General features: G+C 36.6%; 1 pseudogene; it reads right to left on the reverse strand.

The window, feature by feature from the left end:
• Positions 1-8,482: 8,482 nt before the first annotated feature.
• LOC124973970 (bcl-2-like protein 13) lies at positions 8,483-8,863 on the reverse strand (annotated as a pseudogene).
• Positions 8,864-9,301: the final 438 nt, after the last annotated feature.

Genomic DNA, 9,301 nt, shown 5'->3' on the forward strand with positions numbered 1-9,301 from the left:
GTTTCTTACATGTTTATTTATTAAAGTAATGTATCATCTTGTCATATGATTCAAGTTAACTAGCCAAACATAGCAGATGTTATCATACTAAAAAGAAAAAAAAGGCTTTTTATTCCAAGAGTTAATACTGTTGATGTGGCTATCAAAGATATTTTAAAGCCAAGAAATACCTAAGGTCTCTATATGGGTCTCTAGATCTTTGACACTAGCTCTGTTCCACTAGATTAAAAAAAAAGACACAAAGAATATAGACAAAACAAATTTTAACATACCACAAATGGGACTGGGGACAAGAAAAAGAAATTTCTGACCAGCTATTAAAAGCTAAAGTAAGTCTGGCATGGTGACGGACACCTGTAATCCCAGCTCAGGAGGCTGAGGCAGGAGGATCCCAAGTCCAGAGCCAGCCTCAGCAATGTCAGGACACTCAGTAAGCAACTCAATGAAACCCTGTCTCTAAATGACATACAAAATAGGGCTAGGAATATGGCTCAGTGGTTGAGCCCCTGAACTCAATCCCCAGTACCAAAAAAAAAAAGTTAAATTCACAAGCATAGAAAAAAAGATCAAGGCAGCCATTGTTACTATTAATAAATATAAAATATATATCATATAAACCTTTGGTAAATAACAGTAATATTCTATCTCTATTTCAGTTGGTCACATATATTCTTTTAACAAAATCTCTCTCCATCCTCTCATCAAATGGCTAAGGAAGAGAGTACTTTTAGTACTTTTTTTTAACCTATGTTCCATTTTGAGAAATGTAAAAATCTTTAACCTCACCCTGTCAGTAAAGTGCAGTGATTAAGAAGTCCAGGTCTAAAATCAGATTACCTAAGTATGAATCCCATCTCTACACTTGGTACTTAGACAATCTCTCCATGTCTTATAAGTATTATCTATCAAATGATGTTTAAGTGAGATAATCCAGGTAAAGTCCTAGCTCAGTACCTGGTACAGTAATTTCTTATAAGTATTAGCTACTATTATTATTCAGTAGTAATTCTTGTCATTTTGTGCCTTAAGCTTATTTTCTATATATCCCTACATCCAAAGAGATAAGTTTTCCCCTTTCATTATAACAATAAAATACCTGAAGAAAGCTATTTCATAAAGAAAAGAGGTTTATTTACCTTACAGTTTTGGAGGCTGAAAGTCCAAGATCAGTTGACTCCTTGTGTTCAATCTCTGGTGAAGGCCTACTGGCAAATGTCATCATAAATGAGGGAAAATATTCAAGAGGAAGAGATCACATGGTCAGACAGGAAACCAGGGAGAGGGGAGGGGTCAAGTTTATTCTTTTTATCATAACCCTCTTGAGAAAACTAACTCAGGGTCCCGATGGAACTACCTTAATCCCTTTAAGGGAAAGGCCCCCTATAATCTCCCACTACAAGTCATCTCTTAAAGATCCCATCACCTCATACACTGCCACACTGAGGACCAAGCCTCCAACACATGAATGTTAAGGGATACATACTCAAACCATATATAAACCAAGTATGGTAACACAACTGTAATCACAGTAACTCAGGAGGCTGAGGGAAGAGAATCACAATTTCGGTGCCAGTCTCAGAAACTTAGGTAACTTAAAATTAAAAATAAAAAAGGCTCAGTGGTAAAGTGAGCCTGAATTCAACTTCCAGTACTCCAAAAAACAAAAAAACACATAAATGACAGTATTCCATGCCTGCCCCAACCCATAGTTTCATGTCTGATTTCATGATGCAAAATACATTCATTCCACCTCACAGTACCAAAGTCTAAACTAGTTCCAGCATCACTTAAAAGTCCAAGCCCAAAGTCTCATCTGAGACTCAAGGCAACCACTTACAGTTGTGAGTCCCTATAAAATTAAAAACAAGTTACAGACTTCTGGGATAAAATTGTGGAATAAGGATAAAATAAATACTCCTATTCCAAAAGGAAGATAGAGGCAGGTAGAAAGGAGCAATCAGCTGAAACAAAACCAATGTCAAAACAAAAAACCAAAACCACAAACCTCCATGTCCACGACATTGTGCACACTTTAGCAAGGAGTGGACCCCCAAATCCTTGAGCAGCTATACCCCATGGCTTTGCAGGTCACAGGACACAGTAACTCTTTGGGGCTGGTTCTGCATGCTGCCTAGCAGGCACTGCATAGTGCCGGAAGCTGTACCTTTCAGGTCCCCACTGTGGAGGGAGGGAGGGAGGAAGCAAGGAAGGAAGGAAGGAAAGAGAAAAGAAGAAAGGAAGAAGGAGGAGTTTACTTATTTCATGGTTTGGAGGTTCAAGGCCCACATCTGGTTAGTGATAGCTTTCTTGCTAGCAGTATCTTGGGGTGCCACAGGGCATCACATAGCCACAGACAAAGAACATGCATGTCTGTTTTGGTTTCTCTCTCTCTTCTTATAAAGCCAGCAGTATTCAATCATGGGGCTCCACCCTGATGACCTTACCTAGTCCTAATCACCTTCCAAACATCTCTACCACCTATAAACACTATACCTGGATTAAGTTTTCATCCTTGTAATACCTCACAATGGGGATTCATTTCAACACATGAACTCCTGGGGGGCACACTCAAACCATATCCAAACCACAGTACTCCAGTTATAAAAAGTATACTTTCAATGCAAAAGTATCATGTAACATGTAGTACACTACATCTCCCCCATCCTTACTCCTATTCCATTTAAAAATCACTACTCCAGCAAGAACTCTTCTGGTGTCTGACGTTAAATTACAATGAAGAAACACTACTACCTCTACTATTAGCACTTATATAGCACCTGTATGCCCAAACACTTTAAAATTATTAAAACTCTCTTAATGTTTGTTTATTTTTGGTACCAAGGATTGAACTCAGGGGCACTCATCACTAAGACACATCCCTAGCCCTTTTTTGTATTTTATTTAGAGACTTCTTTCTCACTAAGTTGCTTAGGGCCTTGTTAAATTGCTGAGGCTGGTTTTGAACTTGTGATCCTCCCGCCTCAGTCTCCCAAGCCACTAGGGTTATAGGCGTGCACAACCATGCCTGGTTAATGAGATAGGAATTATTTTTATCACTACATTATAGGTGAGAAAAGTGAGGCACAGGTCACACAGCTAGCAAATGGTCAAGTAGGAATGAAATTCAATCAGTTGGCTTCAGAAAACACTCATGTACAATTACCTACACTATACAACATTATATAAGAGGTACCTCATATCTGAATGTTTATCCTGTAAAAATCCAGACAACAGAAAATTGGTTGGAAGACACAAAGACACAGATTTTTTTAATTGTTTTTTTTTAGTTGTTGATGGACCTTTATTTTATTTATTTATTTATATGTGGTGCTGAAGATTGAACCCAGTGCCTCGCATGTGCTAGGCAAGCACTCTACCACTGAGCCACAACCCTAGCCCAAGACACAGATTTTAACTAAACACACCACTACCACCTTGTAAGGAATAGGATTATCTGAAAAGGGACTCAGTTACCCCCGAAGGTACTGCATCTTGGCATGCCAAGACACTCCAGCAGACGTTTTCACTAGAGATAGCATTCTGCTACAGAAAAAGCTTAAGACAAAGCAAAATATGCAGAAAATTTTTCTAACCCACTTTCTGGATAAGACCATAACAAACTAACACCTGTGATAATATAGAGATGCCAACTGACACCTAAATTCCCCTGCCCCAGAAACCTACAGTTGTACTTGCTTGCTTTTATAAGCAGATGTTTGCTTAGAAAATATTTTACAATGATCTGTTGAAAGAACCTATGATAGTCTGAATCAGTACTGAATCTGAGAAATTATGGAGAATGAAAAAGTTAAGAAGACTAGAACTGGACAATGTCTCAGAAGTCAAAGGAGAACTCCTGAAACTAAAACTGAACCCCTGTAGAATGTTCTATTCTCTCAACTTATTTGCTTTAGATAATTATATTATTATGACAAATGAACAGGAAAGAAAACAGCTACGTGCTTCAAACCTGAAAAGTGGGCATAATTGTCACTGGTATTTCTTAAAGTTATCAAAGATACTACTTTATGTATTTTTTTAATTATGTAAGGCCCTGGGTTCAATCCCCAGCACCAAAAGAATAAAATAAAGAGTACATTTAAACATTTTCAGGAATAGGAAGGTTACTATCTCATAAGAAACTTGTTTTGATAAATGAAGACAACATTGTATCACTAATAACTAACAAAAAACTATTCTTCTCAATTAGATGAAATCTGCTTTCTGAGGTGGTAAGTCTCAACTCAAAGGGCTAATACTGCTCCATGGGGCAATAAAAAAAAGTACATGGCCTGTCTTTTATCATAGCCTTTCAAATACATGAAAATATAACTCACGTTCCTCAAGTCTCCCCTTTCCATAGCTAAACACTTCCTATGACTGCTCCTCAAGATTCCTTCACCATCTCTTAACCTCTTTCAAACATACAGTATGTCCCTATTCTTGTTAAACTGGGTTCCCAGAAGTGAAACCAATGATTTCTAATTGGCCTAAAGGAGGAGCAAATTAGAACAAGACTTTCTCTTCTGGATATTACATGCCAAATCCTGAAATATGGACTGGTAATGTGGCTCAGTGGTAAAGCATTTGCCTGGAATGCATGAGGCCCTGGGTTTGATCCTCAGCACTACAAAACAGCAACAACAACAACAAACAAGCAAAAGAAAAACTAAAATAATTTCAAATGATGAGGAATGAATGGCTTTAGACTGAAATCATTCGAACTTCTTTAAGAGCAAAAACTTTTACTTCAACAATTTGGATGGAAATATTTCTGAAAATGTTCCACATTCTGCTTTCATTAGTTATTAACTTTTCTTGACAACTTTGGAACTCTGGTCTGACCAAGTTACATAGAGCTGGGCTTTCAAGCTATGGTATCCTTTCTATCATTTCTGTGATTATTCTCTACCTTCCAACCATCATTTTCCAATGTTGCCTATAACCTACTATCTCTAATTTCCAATGTGCAGATCATTTTGTAAAAATGTTTGTTGAATGAATAAATTATATGCACATTAAGTATATTGTTCTATAATAATACTCTAGTAAAAACACTAGAGGAAGAATCTGTAAATAATAAGCACCAGGACTTTGTGTCATCTATTTTGACCCACCCACAGAAAGCAGGCCATAAGTGAGGTATTTATTATTGGACACCCACTAATGAAGTTCAAGATTATAGTAGCAATCTGAGACATCACTGGTGTTGAATTATACTATTTATTTAAAACCTCTAAGCCTTTTTCATATGAACTTCTCAAGCTAGACTTCCACTATGTACTTATTTGCCTCTCTCCTCATTGAGATCCACCATTAATACTCCTCATGTAAAATACAATGAAATTATCTTCAGAAAATAGAATATAGACTGTATTTAGAATTCTTAGTAGTTATGGTATTCAATAGGATGTAAATCCATTTCACAGTGCAAACATACAATCCACATTTTTACATGATAGCTCCAAAGATTATAATGATAATTGTGATTATAATAATTATAACTAGCTAGGAGCAGTGGTACAGACCTGCAATCCCAGCTATTCAGGAAGCCAAGACAGGAAAATTGCAAGTTCCAGGCCAGCCTGGGCAACATAGCAAGAACCTGTCTCAAAAAAAAAAACAAAGTGTTGGAGATGTAGCTCAGTGGTAGAGTGCCCCTGAGTTCAATCCCTGGAACTGCAAAATAATAATACTGATGGTTATTATTATTGTTTTATATAAATATACTTGTATTTATATTAATTTATTATTATAATTATAACTAACACATAGAGTACTTCTTAAGTCAGTAAGTTTTACATATATTAAATAATTTAATTCTCACAATAATCCTACAAGGTAGATAATGCTATTATCTTTATTTTATACATGAGGAAATACAGCTAGGTTAAATGATTTGACTGAGAACACTCACACGCCTAGCACAGAGCCAAAACAGGATTTTTTTCTATATTCCAATAAAACTTGACTTATAAAACACAGGCAGTGAGCCCATGGACTATACTTCACTGAATTCTCAAAACAGTATTTGAACTCAGAAATTTTGACTTAAGGGTCTATGCTCTTAACTACAACACTTACTGACTATTATATAATACAGTCAAACTTTGTATTATATAATACGTCAAACTACTAAACTTTGACCAGGATACACTATGTCAGGCAGGAATTTAATTTCACTTTTCATAAAATTGGCTTCCCTTATGAGCATATCACTGGCAGAGTACTTAGGCATGCCAGGGGTTCATTTTGGCTTAATCCAGAGTAAAGGAGTGGAGAGGGCACTATACCAGGAATCACAACATATAAACTGGGATTTAATTCTAGGTCCTCTTAGTTCCTTAACTGTAGGCTAATGTAAATCCTTTGATGATATGGGTTTCTTCATGTGACTAATAAAGGTTCTGATCAAATGTAGTTACCTTCTGAGACACGGTAAGAATCAAAGGAGAAATCAGACTATAATTACTAGATACCTGTTTGCCTTCATAGCATTCAATCACTCTGCTCTGAAAAGACCCCCTTTTCATCTGGAAACTCTGATCTGTTTAGTGTGGATTTGACCTCGGTTCTAGTGTCAGAATGTGCCAAACCTAAACCAAGGAGCACATCAAGCTCCCTGGCCAGAGATTACCAGGGTGAGGGGGTTGTGGGAGCCAGGGGAGGGCTGTAATATGTGACCTAAGTAAATCCAATCAGAGCAAATCTTAGGGCTCTCCCAGTGAGAATGCTTGGACAAAGATTATCACTTCTTTCTTTGTGTATTTAAACCTCAGGAAGTGGCTCTAGGAACCATTCTGTAACTATCTAGTGGTCATCCTGTAACCAAAAGAAAAGTCTTTCTGGAGATAATCAACACAAAGAAAACAGGGCTGTTGATGATGATAAACCAGATCAAGAACTGTTTGATTATGCCAACTAATACATTCTCCTTTTGCTGAAGTCTATTAACCTGTTTGTTTGTTTTAACACTTGGAAGAATAAAACTCATTAATTCAAACATGCAAAACCTAGCAATGAGCCCTAGTGTACAGTGATTGGCCAATGTTTAACTGAATTGGTGTAGTAATGGAAAGTTGCTTTGAATTTTTTAAAAAGTATTTTGCTTCATCTATTTACTCTATTTCTCATCTATTTATACTATTTGTTATCCAATTACATACACTTCTTCTATTATTCTAGACTGGCTCTCTATCCCTAACCCTAGTTCTTCTATTTTTCTAAAGATAACATTTGTGTTTTATATTTCACATTATATTTTAAACTGAAGTCCTAATACTCTTTTAATTTTGAATACATATATTTTAATATACACATATGTTATATATTCTTTGAGTTTAAAAATATATCTAATGCAGGGATGGGGCTGTACTTCAGTGGCAGAGTAATTGCCTAGCATGTGCGAGGCACTGGGTTTGATTCTTAGCATCACATAAAAACAAGCAAATACAATAAATGTATGCTGTCCATCTACAACTACCAAGAAATTTAAAATATGTATATATATATATATATATATATATATATATGAAATTCTTTCTGGGTTTTATTATAAACATTTCTATATCAGGATATTCTGAGGAGGTGGAACACACCATAATCATAGACATTCTATAATAATAACTCTAAAAGAATTTAGAAATTAAAAAGATTAATCCTCGTACCTTTCCTCTAGACTAGTAATATTTAAACTTTGACTTTTTAGGTCTCTCAAGTTTTTTTTTTTCATTTCTCAATGGCCCTCATATCTACTAACTCTTATGCACCACCACAGCATGTGGAATAATTTAATAACAGTGCTTAAAAATGAAAAAAATTACTCTCCACTTTCCTTAATGTTCCAACAGATGCCACCTAGACACATTCACTGAGGCACTACAGAGAAAAGGTATATGAAAGGAGAAGGGATAGTAAGCACATCATAATCTTTTTTTCTATTTTGCTATACTTTCATTTTTATTAGTTTCTAGCTTTAATATGGTCAGATCCATATCGAGGAGGGAAGTCCACTATTAGAATGGTCAAAGTAGTTCCATGGACAAATGTGCAAACCTAAAGTTTAGCAATATCTGAGATATAGATATATTCTGAAATATAGATATCTAAAATGTAAAGTTAATACCACATTATAATGCATAACACCCCAACCATTATATTTATGTTGGCCAACTACAACCACAGTAAAAAGTGGTTAGGACAAGTGCGATGGCTTGTGTTTACAACACGGTTAAATGCTTCCGTTGAAATCTGATATCACGACAAATAATAGAAACCATCAAACCTTTGTTGGAACAGTTAAACCACCTCTTAGAGGCAAAGTTGTCATTCAAAACACAGGAATGCTTTGGGAAAGCAAAAGGAAAAAAATGAAGAAAAGTGAGAAATGAAATGACACTCTTCACCTAAAACAAACAATCTAGCCCTGCATGAGAGATCCCAGACTACTTAGAGAAGCACATTCTCACTCAGAAATGGTAACTCACTGGATGATGAGCATTTGCAAAGCTTTATGCAGAGGTTCTCTCAGTTTCTGCAATACTCGTTCTCCAAAATGGGCCAAGCAGTCTTCTACTGAACTTTCTGGGTTAGCAGGGCTAAACACTGGAGAAGTGTGATGGTTAAAGTCTGTGCTGAAGGCTTCAGAAATTTCTTTGTCCAGGGACTTTAGCTCTTCTTCAATTTCAGATTTAACTTTTAAAAATACTTCTGGGTCCAGAGATTGTGAAGTTATAACTAGTTGAACCCCTTGGGGTGAAAGATGTTGCTCTTAAAGCTTCTCCTGAGGGTGTGCCAAGTAGGTGAGAGCAACATACTTTGTTTCATAGTGACATCCTAGAGGCATAGTAACAGAGGATGCCATTGGGTTGGCCAACAGAGCTCCTAAGAGGTCTACTCTCAGATGTGTAAAACTTGTAATCCAAGCTGCTTGGGAGGTCAGCCTGTGTAGCTTAGGGAGACCCTGTCTGGCCCTGGCCCCTGCCCAAGAAAAGATGAAAGAGGTGTGGCAGTTGCTTCAGACAAGGTCCCCAAGAGGTGGTCAATGCTTGGACCCATGGCCCTAATCTACTGCCGACACCACGTTGGAGGGTGCACATCATAATATCTTGACAGCTTCTTAAGTCATTACACTGAAACTTAGTTGGACCTAAAACCACATCATCTTTACAACATTCACAATTGCCCAGTAACCATTTAAATATTTCCAGCAATAAGGATAACACTTCTCAGACTGTTTATGATAACTGTACCTTTGTAATCAACCAATACCATTCAAGGAAAGATGCAGTGATAGCCCTGG

This window comes from Sciurus carolinensis, unplaced genomic scaffold (genome assembly GCF_902686445.1).
Source record: "Sciurus carolinensis unplaced genomic scaffold, mSciCar1.2, whole genome shotgun sequence".
Classification (NCBI taxonomy): Eukaryota; Metazoa; Chordata; class Mammalia; order Rodentia; family Sciuridae; genus Sciurus; species Sciurus carolinensis.